The following is a 24,291-nucleotide window of genomic DNA, read 5'->3' as shown; positions in this document are numbered from 1 at the left end:
CTATTTGAGAAACATATGCAGAGGAAGCCACATGTAAAAGGCATGAACAGAGAAAGTGAACAATGTTACCTGGTAATGTGATTTGACTGGAGCCCCAGCCAGGGCCATATCATAAAGGGTTTTAACTGCCATCCATGGGGAGTTTTTGGCTTTTATTGTATAGGCAATAGTCACTGAGGAAAGGAAATACATGGATACACCTAGGAAGTGTGTCAATACCAGCCCAACTCTGACTAACTTCAATATAGTGGTTCTAAAATTTCAACCAGGTAACTAAAAGCCTAAGGGTTAAAAGGATGGGAGGAAAGCGCTCTGAGAGGGTAGCCAAGATACACATGGCAAACCATCCACAGCTCCTGAAACTCTAGGAACTCTTCCCATTTTTCAGGGCCCCTCCCAACTCCATCTCCTATACTGCTTTAGGTACAAAGAATGGCTTAGGTAGCGGCTGAAAAGGAATGTAGCTTTTTTTTTTTTTTTGGTAACAAACATTAGCTAGCCAAACCATGGCCTGCCTTACAGTCCAGTTTGCAGCCTACAATTTAGCCCCAGACCAAAGCAAATACAGAAACACTTTTCTTCAGATTGGCTGAGCATTAAATTCACATCTGCCTCTTTCCTTTCTATCCAGTGAGTGGGATGCCACTCGCGCCATTAGCTTTTGTTTCTCACAGGCAACCTGATAAACTATACTTCAGTAATAACAGAAAATGCTTTTGAATACAGAGACAGCACCACAAGTCCACACAGCAAAAGCTGGCTGGCAGAACTTCAAGTCATATTTCCCTTTCTCCACCTACAAATGTCAAGGTCACATTTTTAAAACTGCAACAAAAACAAAGCCCGTTCCCTAATGTCATTTTTTTTTAACATGAAGTCTTAGGGGCAGAAAAAAAGAGTGGGGGGAGGAGAAGCCAAGGATTCTCAATTATATAACCTATTGTGCCCACATATTTGCTCAGCTTAAATGCTGCTTACAAGAAGTGTCTACATTTCTATGGAAACATTAATAAGTTCCATCTGATCAACCTACATCACCTTTCATACAGTTTTTCAGCCTTCTAGCTTTGTAACTGCAGCCTTGAAACCACACTGAAGGCAGAAAAGCCAGCTCAAGATTATGACATTTCAATTTTAAGATATTTTAAAAAATAAAAGCAGTACAAAGCTTCAAGGCTGTGGCTAGAGAATCAGAAGGTGAAAACAGTTTAGGAAGGCAATTCGGTTTGATGAGTCAGAGGTCATTAGTGTTTCTATGGAAATATAGTACAGGCATTTCTCAGAAAACTGCATGTACTGATGAGCCTCTGACATTTTTCATTTACAATTCCTGGATCTCTGTAGTCACAAAAGAGATGGTTGATAATTCTCCATTCAGCTTGGAGGTTAAAGAAATTTCAAAATGCACACATACAATAAAATGTATAAAATAATCTCTCAGCTGCCATTTATTGAATCATTACTATAGGCCTGGCATTGGCTTGATGCTTTACACGAATTTTTCCTTTCTCCATCTTATAGGTTTAAAGAGATTATTGTATTCTGTTACATGGAAAGAGCCACAAAAGTCAAAACAAGAGAACTTCTATTCAGAGCAGTTGGGCTAATAAAACCCCACCTTTGCAAGGTACATGCTTTTCAACAGCTAGATGGGAACTTGACGTTATTTCAAAAAACAAACCCTGACATTCCCACAAAAGCAGGGTTTCAGAGTCCAAGGAAAAAACACCACACCTTAGATGAGTCCATTATAAACCTCCTCTTGAATAATCCAAGATAATCAGAAGCAGTTAGAGTAACTTCACTAACCAGATCAAACCGAAGTATAAAACTTTACATGAATGAATGAATGCAATATTGTAATTAAACAAGAACTAGGTTCTTTTGGAAAAATATATGTTACTCCCAGCAGGAGTAGGGAAAGTGAAGGAGATTTTTTTTTGCTCATTGTCATTTCAAAGACTAACTGAAGAAGAGTCTTACAGACAAAGGAGTTTGTTTGACCGTGGTCACAGAGCTTTCGAGGTCATTTCAGAACCATCTGTTGGGGATGATTTTTTTTTCTCCATTCTACTTTTCTGATTGAAAATATATTGTTTTTATAAACAGAAACATGCACATTTTTAAAATTCTAAGAACAATGAAAAATATTTTTAAAAAGAATGTATATATATGTATAACTGAATCACTTTGCTGTACAGCAGTAATTAACACAACATTGTAAATCAACTTTACTTCAATAAAAAAGAAAAAGCCTAAGAACAAAATGATTCGCCTTAACTCTCTAAAATTGACCAGTTCAACTGAAGGAAAAAAAAAAAAACCTCCCAGACATTCTCTAAGTGACTTTTAAATTACTTCTTATTAGAAACATAATTCTGGGCACTAATCTTTCTGACATACTAGTTAACCATTAATGCTAAAGCTCAGTACCATCTCTCATGTCTCAGCTTCAGAAATCCATTGTGTGGCAACAAAAAGATACAACATCTTTAAACTTCCACCCCAGAATCTTTCAAATATGAAGCAAAGCTAGTTGCTAGTTAATCAATCTATGAAATAACCCCGAAAGAAATTTTTTTAAACTATTCGAACTGGAGTCAAGCTAGAAGAGCAAAAACCAACATATGTTTATAGCACCACATAAATACAAAAGACACTCCACAAACAGGATTAAGGGTGAAAAACTCCTGCTGCTTCTTATATGCTACACTTTCCTACATTCTAAAATTAAACTCAATAAATATTTACCTAGCATTTTCAATATAGGGCTCTATGATAAGTTAAAAGGGATACAAAGATGAATAAAGCTGGCTACCCCTAGATTCTTACAATCCCTCTCCCCACTGGTAACCACTAGTTTGTTCTCTTTATCTGTGAGTCTGCTTCTTTGTTATATTCACTAGCTTGCTCTATTTTTTTAGATTCCACATATAAGTGATATCATACAACACTTTGTATTTGTCTTCCTCTGTCTGACTTATTTCAATTAGCATAATAACCTCTAAGTCCATCCATGTTGCTGCAAACAGCAAAATTTCATTCTTTCTAATGGCTGAGTAGTATTCCATTGTATGTATATTACCACATCATCTTTATCCATTCATCTGTTGACAGACACTTAGGTCGCTTCCATATCTTGGCAATTGTAAATAATGCTGCCATGAACATTGGGGTGTACGTATATTTTCTTTCCTTTTTTTTTTAATTTTTCAATTTTTTAATTTTTTTTTTTTTTTTTTTGCGGTACACGGGCCTCTCACCGTTGTGGCCGCTCCCTTTGCGGAGCACAGGCTCCGGACGCGCAGGCTCAGCGGCCATGGCTCACGGGCCCAGCCGCTCCGCGGCATGTGGGATCCTCCCGGACCGGGGCACAAACCCGTGTCCCCTGCATCGGCAGGCAGACTCTCAAACACTGCGCCCGCAGGGAAGCCCTTAACTCTTTATACAGAGATAAAAACGTCTATACCAACTCTGATGTTAAAGCAATTTCCTAATGTTGAGACATCAATAAAGTGATACACTAGGGAGGCAAGACACCTGAACACTAGCCTTACTCGGGTACTAATAAGCCATTTGTGTAATGCTGAGGGATCTACTCCCTCTGTGCTCCATTTTCTCTTCAGTAAAAGGAGAAAGTCTGGCCAATTTTCTTAGTATTTTTTCAGCTCTAAAGTCTATGAAATTTTCAAAAGTTGGCAGTTGTGTATACTAGGGGATACAGAGGATATAACGTTAACACTTGAGGAACCCTTAAGAGGTTGCCAAGGTTCTTAGATTTTTTTTTTTTTTTAAACTAGAAGAAACCTTATAAATCATCCCTAATCTCTTCCATCCCACTCTAGCCCCCATTTTACAGAAGGGAGAGATTGTGTAAAGGGAGTAACATCTGTAATATCTCTCTGATTTAAACAATAATCATGGTCCTAAAGGCTTTGCCATTTTCCCAATCTAAAAATGGCAACAATAATAGTACGTACATGTCACGGGGTTGCGGAGAGGATTAAATAAAAAAAATTTTAAGCACTCAAGAGAGCACCTGGTGCATAGTACATGTTTAGTAAAGGTTAGCCATTATTATTATTATTTTTTAAGATGGACCAGTTATTCAATTAGGTTCTTTGTAAGAAGTTTAGAACACTATTTTGTGAGGATAAATTCCATTTGTAAGAGCAAACACAGAGCGGAGGTAGCCCTGGAGCTGAGGAACAGCTTTGATTCTTCATAGAATTTGTGAGTCCACAGCTTTCTGATCAACCTTGCGCTGCTCTGTAATCTCATATTTCTATCTCTGTGGGTCGAAGATCTCACCTTCCTGGTGCTTGGGCTTACACAGCTTCTTTTTCTTGAGGTAAGCATCAGTGAGATGTTCTAGGATTTTTCACACCACTGATACCAATTTTGATGGAGGTGGCAATGACAAATTTCTGGTGTGTTCTGCGGAGAACTCGACTGAGGGACAGAGGCCCAGTCACAAGTAGCAAGCCACTGCTCAGCTGCTTCAGAAAGATGACCCTCTTGCCTCCGTGGCATCCAGTGAGGCAGATCAGAATGGTCCCAGGAGTGATGGCAGCATACAGTTTTCTCACATGCTTACTGAAGGGTTTTTTGCCACGACTTAACAGCTTTCCAGGCACATTTTCAGTAGGATAATACCTAGGCTTTTTTTTTTTTTTTTTTTTTTTTTTTTCTGGTACGTAGGCCCAGCCGCTCCGCGGCATGTGGGATCCTTCCGGACCGGGGCACGAACCCGCGTCCCCTGCATCGGCAGGCGGACTCCCAACCACTGCGCCACCAGGGAAGCCCCAATACCCAGGCATTTTGCAAAGTTAACCACTCGGGTACCACCATTCTTGTCACCACCAACTGGTTTTGTGACAGTAGCAAGGACCATCACCTTCTTTTTCTTTTCAACCTTGGATTTAGCTGCTGAATACTTCATCTTGTACAAGGCCTTTCTGGAATACATAATTAATCAGGAATACTGACCAAGACAGGGTTTCAGCTGCAGTGGGGCTTCCCCTTCTTAACCTTGGCACCAGCATCAGCCTTTTTTTTTTTCTTTTAATTTTTATCAGAGTATGGTTGCTTTACAATGTTGTGTTAGCCTCCACTGTACAACAAAATGAAACAGCCATACACACACAGCTATCCCCTCCCTTTTGGACTTCCCTCCCATTTAGGTTACCACAGTGCATTAGGTAGAGTTCCCTGAGCTATACAGTATGTTCCCATCAGTTGTCTAATTTATACATAGTATCAATAATGTATATGTGTCAATCCCAGTCTCTCAATTCCTCCCACCCCACCCCTTTCCCCCTTGGTATCCATACATTTGTTCTCTCACATCAGCCTTCTTCCACTTCTTCACATTTTTTCTCTTTAGTATCTGGCTTCTCAGCTTTTTCACTGCCATCTTGTGAGATGGGAAAATGGAGTTAGCCATTATTATCATAGTTGGGCAAGTCATTCTGATCTTCACCCTCCAAGCCACAAATATAAGTATACTTGTGAAACAGACTTCTTGATTAAAAAACATAAACCACTTTGCAGCAGCTCTAGGGAAATTGTTCCACTCTGTGCACACACAGAGAATAGGACCTTTTATTAAGTCATCACTCAGTGCTATTATTGAGATGTTGGCTTCTTGATGAAGCTACAGCATTCATGTGAAAACTGACCTCTGGGTCAACCATTCAGATCTCAGATCACCAGACCAATGAAATAAATGACTGGGGCATGTTTAAGAGCTACAGATACTAGTCGTCTACCCTGCCCAACTAAAATCATACTCTACTTGTATAATACATGCATCCTTTTAATTTTTGATACCTGTTATAAGGTCTGTCAGCTTAGGGGTAAAGTTCATCTTCTAACATTATCATGCATTAGCATTAGCACAAACATAATGTAGCATTCTTACTTCCAAATATGTATCTCAAAACTAAGTGAAATACCAAAACTGTCAGGATTCCAGAGTGGGGAACCATTACTTGGTATACAGCACTTCTGATCTGACTTTAGCAATCCTGTTTCTGCATATGCTTCACATTCCTGAATAAGTCAAAGAGACCATATTTTTAGAATATTAGCTAATGATGTCAAGATGAGAAGAGTGTACTCATAAGGTCAACAAGGCAGACTGAAATACAAGCTGACCTGGAAATTGAAGTTGTGTAGACATACTGGTTGCTTACAGTCACTACCATGTTACTACGGTCTTCTTGTTTTCAGTTCACGATATTCATTTTTTAACTTGTTCCACATAGTATTAAGTAGCCTAATGTTATTTTGCTTTATTTCCTAAAAGCCATTAAGTATTACAATTCCCTCCCATTCCACACAGAGATCTACTTCTGTGTCACATGCCCAGGGCCAGCATTGCCTCCCTGTTTGCAAGGACATGTCTTAAATCCCACAACAGCATCCTTCTCCAACACCACTAATTGGTTTTGGACTTCATTCTTTTCCTTGGAAACACAAAAAGGTATCTTTTAAAAGAAATGGTCAGGGACTTCCCTGGTGGCCCACCTGCCAATACAGGGGACACAGGTTCGAGCCCTGGTCCGAGAAGATCCCACATGCCGTGGAGCAACTAAGCCCGTGCGCCACAACTACTGAGCCTGTGCTCTAGAGCCCGTGAGCTACAACTATTGAGTCTGCGCGCCTAGAGCCCACATTCCACAACAAGAGAAGCCACCGCAATGAGAAGCACGCGCACCGCAACAAAGAGTAGACCCCGCTCGACACAACTAGAGGAAGTCCACATGCAGCAATGAAGACCCAATCCAACCAAAAATAAATAAGTAAGTAAAAATAAAATAAAATAAATTTTTAAATGGCCAGTTAAAAAAAAAGTTAAGACTTTAAACAAGTAATAGCCTGTGCTCTAGAGCCCGTGAGCTACAACTATTGAGTCTGCGCGCCTAGAGCCCACATTCCACAACAAGAGAAGCCACCGCAATGAGAAGCACGCGCACCGCAACAAAGAGTAGACCCCGCTCGACACAACTAGAGGAAGTCCACATGCAGCAATGAAGACCCAATCCAACCAAAAATAAATAAGTAAGTAAAAATAAAATAAAATAAATTTTTAAATGGCCAGTTAAAAAAAAAGTTAAGACTTTAAACAAGTAATTTTCAAGGGGCACACCTGTCCCCATGCCTAAAAATGGAGGCGGCATTAACTCTAAAGTTTGGTTTTAATTTTTGCATTTGCCATTAAAGCAATGTCTTCTAAATACTAGACTCCTTAAGGTACAAATGGCCCTTAGGATCCTCCTCTATAAGAATATGGTGCTGAGATTCCAAGAGTGTGAGGCCTAGAGTCAAACAGCCTATATTTGAATCCCATCTCTCCCATTTACCAGGCCAAGTCACATAACTGCTCTCAGTTTTCTCATCTGCAAAATGACAGTAATAATGTAACTCTCCTTGTAAGACTGCTGCACATAATTAGTACACGGTAAGCACACAATAAATTTCAATTTAAGAAAAAAGACAAACGCTTAACTACAAGATTTTCAGAGAAAGATAATGATCACAAACTAAGTACTAACTATACTAATTTTTCACATGAATAGAGTTGCTAAATCACAGTTCAGCTAAGCAATTGGTTTGGGACAAAATTTTTTCCTTTCATCAGGAAGAACACAAATACTTCATGCTTTAATCAAGAGAGACATTAAGTTTTTGTTTATGATTTAGAATTTAAAGTGGTAAAATTCTAGATAGAGCATATGAGCTAGATAATAAAATTTCAAACCCTTGTTCTGAAGTCTCCATTACTTCATACCAGGGCATGCTGACAAATCTTACCCTGGGATAAGCTCTGGGTTGAAACCCTGGGTTCAGAGTGTCAAAGAACAGTGAATCATATACTTTAGCTTATGCCAAGTATTAGAAAAATTTTATTAAAGTATCAATTATACCAAGTTTGGCCTGCCATACCCTACACCAGTCTGGCCTCTGGGATTAGAAACCTATTAGGGATAGGTTTCACAAGATGATTTATCAAGAATCCACAGTAAATGTTCAAAGATATAACCTAGCACAGACAAAGTACAATATAGTAGACAGGAAAATCAATTCATGGGGACTTCCCTGGTAGTGTAGTGGTTAAGAATCTGCCTGCCAATGCAGGGGACATGGGTTCAAGCCCTGGTCCGCGAAGATCCCACATGCCGCGGAGCAGCTAAGCCTGTGCACCACAACTACTGAGCCGGAGCTCTAGAGCCCACAAGCCACAACTATTGAGCCCTCATGCCACGACTACTGAGGCCCGCACGCCTAGAGCCCGTGCTCTGCAACAGGAGAAGCCACCGCAATAAGAAGCACATGCACCGCAAGGAAGAGTAGCCCCCACTCACCGCAACTACAGAAAGCCCGCGCGCAGCAACGAAGACCCAGTGCAGCCAAAAATAAATTAAATTAATAAATTTATTTTTTTAAAAAAGATTTCTGCCAAATTAAGATTGACAGCACAGCAGCATTTTCAAGAATGTTCAATTTGTCTCTATCCCAGCTCTCTGCTGCTCCTGCAGCTGGAAAGAGCCAGGGCAGAGAGGGGACCTCTGCTGGTGGAAAGATACAGTCGGCTCTGGGCTGCAGGTAATGGGGGAAGAGATGGGGTACAGGAAAAGGGAGAGAAGAAAAGCGTATAAAATGACAGGGTAGCAATTTGGAAGAAGGAAACTAACAACAAATTCTGTAAGTTCTACAAATTAGATTCAGCAAATTGATTTTTGTTGAATTGAATATTGGGTAAAGTGGATATTTGGCAAACTAGTTTCAATGACTTGGATTTCGGTGAACTGGCTTGCTTACCCATGAAGTAGGTATATTAACCTTACTTAGAGATAAGGAAATTGAGAAATGTTAAATAACCTTCGTACAGTAACACAGCTACACTCCAGGTTCTTCACACACTACATCAATTCATTCTCCAGTAACTTGTGTGGTGATTCTACATCCTTTCAGCACCACTACCCTCCAAAAAAATCAAAAAAGTAGGAGAGACAGGCTTTAAACGCAGGTCCAACTAGAGCTCATGCCCTAACACACCTAGTTAATCACTACATCATAAAAATAGTTCTCTGAAATAATTTTAAATTGCCACCCATACCAATGCAGTTTGTCTACCATACTACAATAACTATTTATTCTACCCTCTTCTGCAAAAATTTGTATCTGCTGTTCAGAGGTTGAGTGGCACTGCTGCTGCCAGACTAAACTAGAATACTTTCAAGGCAAAAGTCAAGATTGTAGAGACATTATGACTTTATTTAGGCTGGACAACCTTATTACTCATATGATTTCAGATCAAATTTTGCACAACTGAAATTGCTTGAGAACCCGTACTACCATCTTTAAGGATCCCACACCGACAATCCCTGATGTGTGTGTACATACACACACACACACACACACACACACACACACACACACACACAGAGGTATATAATTTTATGATCAATTATTTTGGTCAAAGTGTAGGCTAGCCTCATTAAGTAAATGTAAAAACTAAAATAATCCTAAAGTCTACACAATCTATATAAGACATTAGTGCTTGCTCAAACTGTTTGCCTTACTACTGGGGTCTTCAGGGATTTATCACATTTATGATGCTAGGAGAAATGTCTTATCTCACCTACTGACACATAAAACTTGACTTTTCTTGTAGCATCATGTTCAACTTTCCTCCTATCAATAAGATAGTTGTTCAAGGCTCTCTAAACAAGTGAAAATATATTTTGCTCTTTGTGGTAAGCAGAAAAATTCTCTACTCATAGATCTTATGATCAGCCCAAATATAAAGCATTTTTGCCTCAGCATAATCAGGAACTTTTACTAACAAAGTTCCCACTCCTGTAAAATATTTTAAGAATGAATTAAACTGTTACTTTTAAAAAGCATTAAACATTTATTCTGATTTTGAACACTGGGTTCAAAAATCTCTTTATGTTAAGATGGGGAAAAGAAAGATCTTTTAAGCAAACTGACACTTTGAAAAACATCACCCTACCTTAAACCTCTTCAAATACATATTTCAAATGCTCAACGAAGAAATGACAAAGCTAATTTTTTTTTTGTCTATTCCAGGCTTCTCCTCTGCACTTTAAAAGTGCCTCTTATTATTTCTGATCTTCAACGTACACCCAAGGCTACCCTTAATGTTTTAGCAAATAGAATATGATTCTTCCTAACCTCTTGTGAAAACAACAAGGACTATAAATTTAACTCAAGACAGCTTTTGTCCTTCAGTTAGATTCAAGGTCATCTCAAGGCTTTTAATTACTAACCAGGATTTGAGGAGGTCTGCAATTGGTATAGTCGAGGGAAAGAGCAGCTGGCTTATTCACTTTCTTATTAAAAAGCCTTATAAAAACTGTGTCTTGGCAAATTGCAAACTCTCTTACCACCAGTGGTGAACACAAAGAAGCAGAGCAAATGATCTTCAAACATTTGTGTTTACTCTCAATCAACCTCAACTTTTAAAATTACTAGAAGACTCTTAAATCTTAATTTCAGCAAGTATGATTTATGATTTAATTCAAAATTTGTAGATAGCCAGACTCTGAAAATATTTGTTTCCATTCTGAAACCAGCCCTGTTAAAAATTATGAATGCCCTTCAAATTAGCATATAATTTATTTAGGTTTTTCACTATCAAACCCTGTGCAGGGTCAGTGTTTCAGCCACTGAGGAAGCCATGCAGATTATGCAGATATCTAAAGGAATGTAAGTTTAACTTCTCTCTCCATGTACTTAATTTCCAATCAAATTCTGTTTTAAGTTTCAGAACATACTCAAGACTTTGAGGAAGTTGATATAGTTGTATTTGAAGACAGAGACATGCCCCCCCCCCCCAATCCATCCTCCTGAAATTTTTAGAGGCAACCAGAGAAGGCTCCAGAGTGTCTTTGTGACCCATTCACCCATGATCTATAAGAGAAAGAAGGCAGCCTCAGAAGTGTCCTTAAGCACTGCTCTGACCAGGCTGGAGATACTGGGGTGGGGGGGTGGAAGGCAGTGTGCATGGGGGGCCTGGTGCCAGACATCTAAAAGATTCAGAGGACAAAAGGCATTGGGAATGACTTCACATATCCCTCCATAACATGAGAACAGAGGAAATAGCCTACCAGTGTCTCAATTCTATCTCAAGCATGAGGCATTTATTTAAAAAATAGTAATAAGTCCTAGATGTTAGTATACAAGATATCTTAGTGTAAATTAAACTGGTTGTTGGCGATGGTACACCGAGGTAGATACATACTTCTAGAAATTTATCCCCCCAAAAATAAGCCAAAATAAAAGAAAGCACAAGATAGTCTGAGCAGTATTGTTATACCAGTGAGAAACTAAAAACTATCTTAATGTCCAACAGTGAAAAACAATGGGCTGTCATATAGCTATTAAAAGTTTTAAATAAGTTAATGTTGAATCCGTTAAGTTTATGAGAAAAAGGCTTAAAATTAAACAAAAAGCATAAAACATAACGGTATATACTGTATGATCACAACAATATGCAAAAAAACTAGGAATTGAAGAAAGTCTAGAAAAAAACATAAGAAAATGCTAATAAAAGTTGCTTGGAGACAAGATTGTAGGTAATTTTCCCTTCAGTTTCCATATTTTCTACAGTGATTATACATTTCTAATTTTAAAATCATTAGATTCCTAAACAGCTCACACCTAAGGAACCTAAGGGCCACAGGCAATTCAAGCACAGAACTCAGAGATCACACCGTTTAAAATCTAAATACAAGATACAGCTAAATCCCTCCTGCTTGTATGCAAGCACTTCCAACTGTGTTGCCCAGGAAGCGTCCCTTAAACAACGTTCTAAACTTGCTTTCCAAACACGGCATTGGAAACACTGGGTATCCTTCAGCCAGGAGCCCTATCTATGCTCCTGAAACTAGCTTTGGAGAATAAATTTACAGTATTTCACACACTTCATATTACCCATAGATGCTCAGTAATTGTTTTTTTATTAATGGGCACACTATATGAAAAGCAAACTTACTTTGAAATATTTTTAAAAGGCTCACGGCAGATAGTGCATTTTATCTTCAAATGTTAAATGCATTTTTTTCATCACAGTAGTACTTTCAGTAACTGCTCGCCAGCAGTTAGCTCTGAATTCCAGCCAGCCCAACTATCTTTCAGATTTAATCTGTCAGCAAGTAAGGGAATATTTTTTTGTGGGAAAGCAATCGTAATTTCCCACATTAGGTGATTGATTAAGTTCTCTCCCCTAAAAGGCTGATTGGTTTCCTGGTGCCAGTAAAATGATTGATGAATATTTCAACTGCAGCTCCCTTGCTAACCCCCCTCCACCCCTCCCCCATACAATGCCGCCCCTTTCCTGCTGGGTTCCCTTTTTCCAGACCAACAGCATTTAAGGAGGTTTTGCAATTTTCCTTAATGAATACAAGTTCTCAAACTCAGAGCATTTGATCTTAAGAGGATAGGACTCTTCTCAATGCTGAATGAGTTTTGCAGATAAAAATTCCTTTACAAGGAATGAGAGAAAACTCTGGAATGAACTATGGGTTTAACTCAATGAATGAAAATGTACTTACAAAAGAAAAGTGTGGCATTGAGGGGGCGGGGTTATAAATGAGAAGAAAAGTGATCATGTCAAAAAGAAAAAAACACAAATGAAAACTCTACATTGAATTTCGAGTTTACATTACAAATTATCATAATGTCATAACTTTAACTGCAAACATTTCTATGCGGTAGACCCAGAGAACAGAATTTACATGTAAATTATGTGATCCTACAGACTTTAAAGCAGCCAGGTATTCTAAAATTTAAACAGGGAAACAAGGTATGGTAAGCATTAAGGAATGTAAATATTCTTTGAGGGATTATTGAACAGTATCTGAAATCAAAATCACCCCAATGAATCTGGGCTGTGAGTACCATAGTTATTTGCTTTAGGCAGGGCTTTCCTAAATTACAACTTCCTGTTTTACCCAATTCATTTCATCATAAAGCTGGAAAATTCCTTCAGGGATTATCTAATTTAGCTCCTTCATTTTATACGTGGACCCATAGAGACATGCCTTTATAAGAGAGCTAGAATGAGAACCCAGGCAAAACCTAGGCGCATCAACTATTTCCTGAGCCTCATACCTCCTCAAATAATGTGGTTGGCCTCCTCTCGCAAGTCCTTTCCTGCTCAAACTACATTGCTACCATAATCTATTTACCCCCACTGCCACATCAGTCTCACCAACTCCTTGCTAGGAAATCACTATCTATATTTTACAAGCTTTAGACAACTGTTTCTTATATTTCCATTTTCAAAGGGTCACATCAACCTTAGATTGGTCCTCCTCTTTTTCATATAGCCAGCTTTTGTGTGGCAGAAATAAAAAAGGTATAGGGGACAAAGGCCATCTTTTTCCTAAACCACATTCCCCAACATAGTCAAGCAAACAGCCAGGGGCTTTTAGGCCATCACATCTTAATCTGGTGTATCTGGTCACTTTAGGTATAATGAGAGCTACATTTCCAAACAGAAATGTAGCTATATTCTGGTTCCAGGAGGGCCTGTCAAACCTTGGATTTAGCTTCCAACACACGGCTTGACTTACACACTGGCCCCAATTTTCTGAAGTGACTGAAAAGCACATTCCCTTCCCTTCTATTTTGAAGACTTTCTCTGACTACCAGCAAAGAACTCAGACTCAAAGGGCTCTGATTAAAGCAAAAGACTCAAGATTCCTGACCTGACCGTTCTTTCATTCGTCCATTCATGAAACACCAATTCCTTGTGTTTTTAGTGCTGACGCTGCAGATACAAGACATGGTGTCCCTGCTCTGAATGGCTCAAAACCCCTTCTTTCCTTAGCACCCAAGGATTATCTCTGATTCTGCAAAATTATTTTCTGCTCAGTTGTTTTCTGGTTGGCTTATTAAAGCTAACATGAGAGAAAGAAAAAAGTCACTTGAACTCTAAGGGTGGATCTCTGTGACTCTCTAATCTATTGGGAGTTCAGTTCTGGGCCTCCTCAACAACTATAAATGGCCTGGATTCACAAGTGTCTGCTTTGAGGCAGACACTATGCTTGGCACTCTACAGACTTTGTCACGAGTCCTAATAACCCTACCCTCAATTTCAGAAACATTATAGTATGTGGGGAGAAGGAGTGGAAGGAGAGATTAAACCTAGGAAACAAATGATTAATGGTGTTACTAACTGTAAAATCTAGGGCTTAACCTCTGTGGGCGTCAGTTTTCACATCTGTAAAATGGAGATGATAATAGAACACCTACCTCATAGGGTTATGAGAATAAAGTGACTGGATATATGTAAGGTGCTTAGAATATTATATAATAACAACTATATAAATGTTAGCTGCTATTATTATTCAATGAGAACACTAAAGTTCAGAGAAGTCAAGTGACAAAGTCACATAGTTGTGATCTTTGTTCTGCCACACTCCAGAGTCCCTGCTCTTTCCCTCTCACACTGTCTAACCAAAATCCTTCCTCCTTTGCTGAGACTACTACTGCGACTTCCAAAAAACAAAGCCCTCTGAATAGATATCAGTGGGGGGTTTCCCCCAGGTGGTTTACTATCCTGCTAAAAAGGCATTTTGGAGGAAGGACTGTAAGGCTAGAGAGAAGCCTCCTAACAGGTTAGATTTCGAGAGTACAGCAAAAATATGGAAAAAAAAAACAAATCTGCCTCAGTCATTAAGGTTAGTAATTAGCACGATTTAACTCATCTGAAACTTGAAATAATATCCAAGCATTAATGTGAAAAAGGAAAGGCATGTATCTTCTCACTACTAAGCTGCCCCCCCACCCCACCCAGAGAACACAAAAATGCTTTGAAAGGTACATCACGCAAAACTCCAAGAACATCAAGATAACTAGAGAGCTTTCAGCACGGTAGCCCAAACATCACACTGATCGTTCATCATCCACCAATCTTCATCTTAAGTTCTGATCCAGTTACTCCTTACTGTTACTCACATTGTTCTGTGACATTTCTTCTGCCAGCAAGCTCACTACAGAATGAATTCTACCTAGCAACTACCCTAAGGAGTAAACCCCTAACCCTTTAACAACACAGTAATTGACTTACACTAAAATGTTACTCACACTAGGAAAGGGTATTCTTAACACCAGAAGAGGAGATACTTCTATACAGACTTTATTACCACCTCTCTCAGTGCAAACCAGGTTAAAGGAAAACCAATCTACAAATTGACTTTGCCAAAATCACAACTTTAGAAGGCTCTGTGAAAGCCAAACATGTCTACTGAAAGCAAACAAGCAAACTATTCTTGTCTTTTATGTTCATAATTTTGGGTTCTCTTCTTTTACTTATTTTTTTAATTGAAGTAAGTTGATTTACAATGTTGTGTTAATTTCTGCGGTACAGCTAAGTGATTCAGTTATACATCCATATATATTCTTTTTTTTAATATTCTTTTCCATTATGGTTTATCACAACTATTCTTGATGGGAGTTTTAAAAAGCAAGATAGGATTTTTATCTCATAAATATTTAATTTTTAAAGTAATGATTTTATCAAGTAATAAAGTATTTTTGTGTTGTCAGATTTATTTCCACAATTATAAATCCACCCTTGGTGACGAAACAGGTTTTATTGGAAAATTTCTAACACAAATCATTAACAGTTAAGCAACAGGTTTCATGTAGCAGGTAACAAAAGCCTTATCAGAGAACTCAGTGATGTGAACTTCATTTAGTCTCAAGTAAAGAAAACTTAAAATGATATGGACTCTTTTCATTTTTTTCCTCCATAGCCCCTTTACAGAGTTTTTTTAAAAAAAGAAAGAAAAGGAAAGGAAAAACCCAAAATAACTAAGTTCTAATAATTGTATTTAGTAAAATCACCATTTTCTTACACATTAAGTCCATTTAGAAAAGAGGTTCTCCTATTACTTTGGTCTGAGCAGTCTTAGCAGCCCTTTTACACACTTAAAAATTATTGAGGACCCCAAGAGCTAATGTTTACATGGGCTATATCTATTGCTATTTACCACAGTATGAAATTTTTTAAAATATCTATTAATTCATTTAAAAGTAACAACAAACACATTACATGTTAATATAAATAACATTTTTATGAAAAATAACTATAATTTCCAACAAAACAAGATTGATGAGAAGAGTGGCACTGTTTTATATTTTTGCTAATCTCTTTAATATCTAGTTTAATTCAGCTAGATTCTCCTATATGCTTCTGCTTTCAGTATGCTGTGATATACTGTTTTGGTTGAAGTATATGCGGAAAATCTGGCCTCACATAGATTTATAATTGGAAAAGAAGTGTTTCCTAATTAAAATAATTGTGGGTATTTTCCTTTGATAATACACCAAAATTCAGTAAGTGGTGGTTTCTTAAAGAGGTTAGTTCAATGTGAAATCTAAAACCATATCAATGAACTTTGTGTACTCTGTTACGTTAAAATCCATTGGGCTATCTGGCATTTTGAACACATCTTTTCCCCATTCAGAATTGCGTAACATCATACAAAGGATAATATGGAACATTCTCCTTCACTGAAATATGATCTTCAAAATGTTGACACATTTCCTTATGTAATATCAAAAAAATCACATTTATCAATAATATCACCACTGGGCTCATCAGAAAAGGCTTTAAGTACTGGGAAGCTGTCAAGCTCCAAGTGGTAGGTACAAGTTTTCCAAAATTCTAATTGTCACTTGAAAGTTCAAATTTTATTCACCATCAACAAACACTGTCAGTTTTCCCTGGCCTAACAGGCTCACTGTTCTTTTTCCAAAACATGGTCTGTCAAATACCCAAGTCTGAATATGGTTTGTCAATTGTTCTTTCAAGTAAAAATTGTGTTCCATGAAAAAAGCAGCTAGTTCAGCTCACAACATAATTGCACAAGCACTATTCCTTAAAAAAACTATTCTATTTTGGTATGCAGCAGAAATGTGTTGTGTGTACTTGCCATTTCCTCACATAGAATATCAAAAACATGTGTACTCAAGGGTAGAGATTTAATAAAATTAATCATTTTTACTGCTTCATCCAGGACATTCTTCAGTGAAAATAGCTTTTTTTTAAAAATACAAGTACATGGAGTTAAACAATACAATGACTACTAGTACAATATGGTGCCTTGATTTCGGCTGAGGTGCCAACAATTTTTACCCACCATTGTTGCTACAATATCAATGCAAATGTCAACACGGCTTAAAAAAAAACGGCAAATAATGTCAGCATTATTAGAAAAATAGTTCTGACCTCAAGAACCTCCAGAAGGGTTTCAGGGACCCCACCCCCAAGAGGTGCGTGGACCACACTTTGAAAACCACTGGTTTACACAATACAGTAAATTAACAAATTTAAGGACTCAATAAGTAGGAAGATATTAAGTCAGAAATGATCTAGTAACAAATGAATGATAAAATGATACAATCCAACTGCATACTATTTCATTAATCATTTACGAATTTTAAAAGGCAAGAGATGAGGAAGCAAGATAAAAAGGGTATAAGGCTTCACATGTCCTCTTTCTTTTGTGAGAGAAAAACTAAATTGTATAAATTGGAGTTAACTGTGATAAAAAGAACACTGTATCTGATGCAGTAGAGCATAAGAAATTAACAAAAAAAAAATCAAGACTGAATTTTCAATCCTTCCAAGGCAGTACAGCTTCAAGATTGAAATGAATGCATGAATTAATTTTTCAAATGAAAACTAATACAAGTTAATGTAGTCCCCCCCACCCCCCCAGTCACTGAATCAGCATGTCCTTCATTTTGACACAGATTTGTTACTGGAATGTTTCCTAAGTCTTTAACTATGAAATTATACCTCTGGACTCAAAGGAAGTATTATAGGCATTTAAAAAATCTGTTTAATTAATTATGTCCTTTTTCAAACAATGGTTTTACAGGGAAAATTAAGAACACAGAAATTTTGACACTACAATGATGGGATGGAAGAGCAAGCATTCACAGACCTCTGAAATGCTTTTATAGACACTTACAAAATTCCCTGATACGGGCTTCCCTGGTGGCGCAGTGGTTGAGAGTCCGCCTGCCGATGCAGGGGACACGGGTTCGTGCCCTGGTCCGGGAAGATCCCACATGCCGCGGAGCGGCTGGGCCCGTGAACCACGGCCACTGAGCCTGCGCGTCCAGAGCCTGTGCTCCGCAACGGGAGAGGCCACAAAAGTGAGAGGCCCGCGTACCGCAACAAAAAAGAAAACAAAAAAAAAAATTCCCTGATACTATGAAATATAAGGAGTTGGAAATAAAGAGTTGAGAAGGCTATCTACCTCTTCCACATGAAGAATTTAATTGTGCATTTCTCTCTCTCAAAATTATAATTCTTGAGTATATTTTCTAAAAAACTACAAATTGTTTCCAGTGCAAATAGTAGTTCAACCAAGTATCTATGTTTGATATATCCTTTGCTAATATCACCACTGCCATTCCAATGTGCTATAGCTTATTACTCAAACAATTCCCTCTATCATTATTACCAATTTCTCTTTATGATTTCTCACTCTGAGATGAGAGCAAAATCACTACTCTGGTTCAAACCACCCACAGAGTGTATCTTCAAATCAATTGCCCGGATTTGTTTCCAGAATACATTACATGTTGCTGCCTAGGGAATTGGTTTTGGAAACATTATACTTGGCAGCTGACGTATCAACAGTGCCCGTAGAATTGACACCAACCTAAAGGCCAGAGTCCGTCCAGAAAACAGAAAAATATGCTGCTACTGCCATCTGTGGTTTATGCTTGAATAGCTTCTCCCATGTAAACAAACTGAAAGGTGTACGGTTTGCAATTAAGATCCAAAGACTTCATCATTTGAAGATACTTTTTAAAATTAACTCTTAATATAACAAACTGTACAGTTTATTAAGTATATGACATAAGAATTTGTGATTCTCTATTTGAACTTATTAATATAATGCTGATGGAGAAACCACAACTACTTTGAATGAAAATTTTTCCACTGCATAAAGGCTAACTTTTCTTTTTCCCAAACACACATTCCTAAAGAAATTCAAAACACTTGAGTGCCTCCTGTGGACTTATAATAAGGATAATTTCTCTTTTGAAACAGTGATTGTCAATACTAAAACATCCCCCAAATTTTTAAAGCAAAAAATGTATTTTTAAGGAAATTCAGGAATTTTCTATTTAGACATGAGAGTTTGTGCCCTTCAAAATAAATTTTAAAGATTCAATTATCCCTATAATTTTTTTTCTAAGAACAACTTCCAAGATGCAAATGAAGCCTCAAAGTAGACTATTTTCGCAACTTATTTTCTCTCAGTTTGCTTTCTCAAATGACAACCACTGTAGCTTAGGGATCAAAAGATTTGGTGCTGCTGGGGGTGGGGAAAAAAGCAATTCAGGTCCCCGGCAGCCAGATGAGGAAATCCTGGTTCGCTCCCCAACTAAATCACTGTTCATTAGAATTACCAGGTTACATAGTAAAGTCTTATTTAAATAATCGTAAACAAAAAAAAAAAATCTGTTTCTTGAAAAGCTGTTCTCTGCAGGCTACTGTTTAACAGCAGGTAGTAAGGGAAGAATGAAATAAAGTAGGAAATGTTTTAATCTTTCAAGTAAAGTTTTCTATTTATAGTTATTCTAAACCACACTGAAAAGGCAGGTTAGCCACCTCACAATGGTTTTCTTCTAATTTTCCATTATCTAAGGTCTAACAGTCTTATCTTCTTCATAAAGACAAGCCATGGTGGAAAACAAGCAATAAATAGAAGACTGGGCCTGATTCTTGGACTACTGTATATCAAAATTAATCCAGAGGGTTTTTTTGTTTTTTGATATAAGAATAAGATCAGACGAATCTGAATCTTCGGCTCTAACAGGGACGCAACAACCTAAAAAGAATTACCTGCTCAGTACTTCTTGCTGACTTTAAATAATGCTGGTATTTCTGAACCCTAGTTATCGATCAAAGGCATCCGTAAACCCTTAAGAAATTACCTGAACCAGGAAAAAGTTGACCTTAAGAATACAAAAGTTTGAAAGAAAACGTTTTCTTTCACAACTTGTTGGTCTCAGAAATACTTTCGAAGTATTACAAAGAGTCGGGTATATTAAATCACTACCTGTGTGGACATATTCAATAGCTACCTTCTATTTAAAATTGTTTCAAAAACTCTTTTATTCTTTGCTGAAATGCAAGATTTATCTGTTGATTCAGAACTTTTGATTTTTCTGACTGTGAACCTTTTTCACATACAAGACGACTGGTTCACACAAAATACGGCATTTTTATTGTCCTACTTTAATAGAGTAGATTTGACCAACAACGTAAAATTTACTCCTAAGTGGCATCTTCCCAAATTTAACTTTCAACCTAATTATATAAATGGAAAAAATACTTAAATGGAAAATGTCATTTAACTTGGCTACAACACAAAAGTATACAAGAACCAAAAATTATGACAAGGCCCGGAAGACCTACATGAGCTTGCTGAAAATAAAGTCTTCTAATGTGGAAGGAGCTATCCTGGCTTTTGAAATTCTGAAGCCAAAAGCTACCATCTGAATACAATTCATTAATGGGCCAATTTATTCAACACAAACCAATAAAACCTAGTTATAAAAACAAAGTGATGGTGTCTTAATACAGGATGAAACTCACAAATACAGCCCCAGGCCCCAGAACACCGCAAGCATCATTAGCAATTTAAAGCCATCTTGCACAACAGGCACTAGAAGTGGTATGGAAACTTCCTTTACAAATATCATACTTGCAGTTGGCATTTCTACCCTCCAATCTCCACTAACCTAAACCTAGATATTTAAACCTTTGCTCCACAACCCCAGGAAAAAGTGGAAAAATTTGAAAAACCAAGAAGTTATGAATAAAATACAGAATACATGATTTGGGCATATTTTAGGAAATTTACCAGCAGTTTTTTTCATTAGCTCATCTCCCTCCTCCCCCTCGCTAACTCCCTTTCACATGCTAATTTATGCAGTACACACACACACACACACACACACACACTTTTGCTATAGAATTCAGAATGATTTATGGATTAGGAACATGTCATGTTCATATTCTGATTACATGAAACAGAAATGCTCAGAAAGAAGATAGTGGATGGTAAATATGAGATTGGAAATGTGGTCATCACACACCTCAGCTGCTCAAAATCACCAGTGAATCTGTTCATTGTTGCCATTCACTGTTCCTTGGAGGTCACAGAACCTACTAAAAAAACACCTGTTTGCTGTTTTACTAAAGAACAACAGTACTATAGTATGTTTTTTTTTAATGGAAGTAGAAAATTCTGAGGTGACTCAGAACTAACTTGATATTTAAAGTCACAGAACTGAAAAGTTAGATTGTCATGGAAAACATCTGCTAATGTATTTTCAGGGATAAACATTCGGATGCTATGGTCTTAGCAAAAAAAGGGCATGATGTTATTTAGTGAACTCTCCAATTCCTCTAAAGTGTAATTATATAAAACATGCCTTTAATTACTTAGAGTGGCTTATCATCTTCCTTTGCTTGAAATATTTAAAAGTCTACTCCCTTATTCTCTTAAAATGAACAAATGCAATAGTCAGCTTATACTTCCTCAAATCATTCATCTTCCTTTAAAATTATGACTAAGTGAGTTCATGTTTGTCATCAAAACCTAAAAGCAGCAACTGAAAATATCTAGCGCAGTCAGCACAGGGAATTCCTGGAAGGGTGATGGTGCATCAAAAGGCTAGCAACTCTACTGCAAAAGAATAATAAAAACCATTAAAACCATTTAAAGGACTGTAAATTCAGCGTCAGTGGCATTTCTGGCAGGAAAACATTTCTAAAATTCCACCTCCAGTTTATTTCTTCATGACACAAACCAAAAGACCTCCTATCTAGATAGCTATCTATTGCAAATAGTTCACATAAAATAGAAATCAGTTGCTAAGATAAAAAGCCAGGAGAATTCATTTTCTCTGCTTGGAACCTAAGCAGTTTCATTTACTTTTGAAGAAAAATATTAATTAGTAAGTGAACGAGAAAAAAAAAAAAAAGTCCCACCATTCCAAAGATAAACTTTTTTTTTTCTTTTTTGGTAATTCTTCTGTGAGCATGTTAAGTTATAAGAAATAATGAACATAATTGTAAAACAGAAGACAATGCTCATTTTTACACTAGAAAATAAAACTTCCCACAACAGTCTAATGTTTCACATATTTTCTTTAAAGCCCATCAAACTGCCAAAATCCCATTCTGTTTTCAACAAAAAGGAAATATTTGTAGCACTAAACTGGACTGATGCCACCTTAGCCTAAAAGTATTGCTTGATAACATTCTTTTCAATGGTCCAGACCGATTGAGGAAATGAGGCTGTGAAAGGGAAATTTGATTAAGAGTTAAAATTACCACTGAGTTCTTTAAAATGTACTAATGAATAATTAATAGCAAATGCAGTTCCTAGGCTTCCCTTACAACAATGTTCTCAAGTAGAACTGAAAGTACTGTCTGTAGTACAATCCATCAGCTACGTGTCGCACAGGTGGATACAGGGAGTATAGACACACAGAAAGGCATTATGAAAATACACACACTAATATGGGCCATAACATAGATCTGGGACTTGGGTAAAAAATCAGCATGATAAATTTTACATCACGATTTACAACTTTAACACATTAACACCAAACCAAATCACCTCTTAAAAAGCTCACAAGTCAAAAGCACTAAAGAAATCCTTTGTTCCTATGATACTGTCTCCTTCTACCCTAACTGGATTCCAGCCTCCTCCTTTGTGACACGGGATTTTATTGATCTCAAACATGTTCACATTCAGAAATTAGTCTCCAAAGACATCCCAAGGGACTGCCAGCCACCTAGATACCACACATCACAGACATCTCAGAAAAGGACAAGAGCTTTGAAAACATATCACTATTTGGTCAGCAACATTAAGTGAAGTTAACCAGGCTCTCTTCGAAACAGACTCTTCCCTTAACTGGTAAAAAAAAAAAAATACCAGATCTACTCAACTGGCAATAAATGTCTGACGAGTTAATAAATTTATAAAGGCGCAGATCCACCCCAAGATTTCTCCCCTTGCGTAGCTCCTCATTCATTCAACAACTGAGCGCCCAAGTGACCTATTTTCAGGTTACTTTCTTCACACCTGCCAGGTCACTGTCCTGATTGAGAAACTTCTTGCTAAAGCAATTAATTTTTAGTGCCTCCTAACTGTCCCGGGTGTTTGCATTCAATTTGAAATCTGTTACTTGTTAGACACTGTTCGGTCCTAGATCTTTCAGAGAATTGCGCGTTTATGGCGCAGAGAAGGGAGGAGACACGGATCTCCGAGAGCCTGCCCCTTATTCGGAAATGAGGAGATGTGAAAGGTGGAAGGCAGGGCAAATAAATAAATAAATCGGGTTTGCCGCCGAAGCGTTTGCGGGCCGGTACGAGCACCCTTTGTAATGCAGGCCTCCCGGGGCTATCGCCTGCGCTAATTGCTCCAGGGCGCTTTCCAAGTTCAAAAGTTCACCTTTTACGACCTCACAAAAGCTCCTTACACGTTACCAATAAAAACATTCCGCGGCAAACACTGAGGGGCAAAATATCAAACAGATACAAATAAAACACCCTGCGGGGGTAGCAGAGAGCCGCGGGGAGGAGGGTGAGTCGGGCCCAGCCACAGCCCCGAGGAACCTGAGGACTTGGCCCGAACGTGGGGGCAGGGAGAGAGCGGTGGGAAGGGCCGGGCCAGGTGAGGAATCCTCCGGGCCTGGTCTCCGGGACCGCGAAAGGGAAGAGGAGAACTGAGGTTGGGCAGGCGCGGGCTGGGACAGGCGGGTGTAAGAAGGGAAGAGGCAGGTGTCCCGGGCACCCGGTCGGGCCGGAGCTCTGAGCCAGCGGGGAGAAGGGGCTGAGCAGGGCGGGGGGGCAGGCGGGCAGCAGAGCGCGGGGAACGAGCGCAGAGAAGCGGGGTGCGGGGTCCGAAAGGGAACCGCTGAGCCGGTAGCTACGGAACTGGGGGTCGGCGCCGAGGTGGAGGCTGGGGCAGCAACGGAAGCGCGGCACCGCAGAGGAGAGGCAAAGAGGCTCCAAAAAGCTGAGGGGCAGAGAAAACCAAGGGGTCGAGGGTGTGGCGGCGGCAGGACGCAGAGGGAGAGTCCGCGGAGGGAGGAGGGACCCGCGTGGAGAAGAGTTGGGGGGGGAGGGGACGGGGCTCGGCGCCGAAGGGACCCTTTGGGGAAGAGACCCCCACAGAGGGGTCCCCCGGGTGGGGG

The 24,291-nt window shown here is 38.5% G+C and overlaps 1 protein-coding gene and 1 pseudogene across 3 annotated transcripts in view; both read right to left on the bottom strand.

The window, feature by feature from the left end:
* The window catches only part of NR6A1 (nuclear receptor subfamily 6 group A member 1), a 212,163-nt gene that overhangs the window by 187,149 nt on the left and 723 nt on the right, over positions 1–24,291 (bottom strand). The gene's annotated exons all lie outside the window — the stretch shown is intronic.
* Positions 2,256–6,838, bottom strand: LOC102996026 (60S ribosomal protein L6-like; annotated as a pseudogene).

This window comes from Physeter macrocephalus, chromosome 9 (genome assembly GCF_002837175.3).
Source record: "Physeter macrocephalus isolate SW-GA chromosome 9, ASM283717v5, whole genome shotgun sequence".
Lineage (NCBI taxonomy): Eukaryota > Metazoa > Chordata > Mammalia > Artiodactyla > Physeteridae > Physeter > Physeter macrocephalus.
Note: the sequence above shows the minus strand (reverse complement) of the source record. Positions and strands in the feature narration are given on the sequence as shown.